General features: G+C 34.5%; 1 protein-coding gene across 3 annotated transcripts in view; it reads right to left on the bottom strand.

Annotated features, from left to right (window-relative positions):
- Positions 1-953, bottom strand: part of Mdga2 (MAM domain containing glycosylphosphatidylinositol anchor 2) — an 899,633-nt gene that overhangs the window by 312,594 nt on the left and 586,086 nt on the right. The gene's annotated exons all lie outside the window — the stretch shown is intronic.

Here is a 953-nt window from a genome sequence, read left to right as displayed (position 1 = left end):
TTAACAAAGAAGTGCATTAGAGCATAGCACACAAATTTATACAGAGGTCTCCATATATTTTATTATGTAAGGAAACATGTTTTCTTTTGTCATGGAGTTATTATAAATTACAGTAAAATGTCTCTAAAATGTGTTTAGATTTGTGGAAAGGAAATGTACTAAAAGTTGAGTCAGTATTTTATTTAATTAAATATATTATATATGTATGTGTACATATGTGTGTGTGTGTGTGTGTGTGTGTGTGCGTGTGCATATGGAAGTCAGAGGACAACCTGCAGGAATCTGATTGTCTCCCTCCACTATGTGGAATCAGGGATCATAATCAGGTCATGAGGCTTGGCAGCAAGTGCCTTTACCTAATTAGCTATCTCACTGGCTCTCAGCTCAGTTTAGTGATGCATCTTCCCTTCCCTTTCTCTGATGTTTACTGCTTAGATATCTTTGCATTTTCTTCTGTTCTTAACATGCAAATATTGTCATATATCTTAGGTGACATACTACACTTGCTGAAGAATTTGTACACAAGCTCGGTTTCTGTGCATGCACCCAAGACTGTATCTTTATTCCAGAATCTCCTTTAATCTTCAAACACTGTCTCTTCTTGTCCAAAGTTTTGCCTCAACATTTCCATTTGATGCTTCACAGGCATCTAAAAATTAACATATCCTAAACTGAACTTCAGCTGTATACCTTTAAACCAACTCTTTATTCTTTAATAGTGTGAATCTTAGGCTTCTTTATAACTTTTTATGCATATTTTCAGTATCTTCTCCAGCCAGCTCTTTCAAGGACATTTAAACATGTTCAATTTCAAATTATAGTCTAAGGATGTATGAAAGGACAGGGAACTACACTGTAGCCATTACTTCCCTGCATTGTTGAGAAATAACAATTCTACATACATACATACATACATGCATACGTACATACATACATGTGCATATATATATATA

This window comes from Nannospalax galili, unplaced genomic scaffold (genome assembly GCF_000622305.1).
Source record: "Nannospalax galili isolate Female #2095 unplaced genomic scaffold, S.galili_v1.0 scaffold253, whole genome shotgun sequence".
NCBI classification, from domain to species: Eukaryota; Metazoa; Chordata; class Mammalia; order Rodentia; family Spalacidae; genus Nannospalax; species Nannospalax galili.
This window is presented reverse-complemented; position numbering and strand designations above follow the sequence as displayed.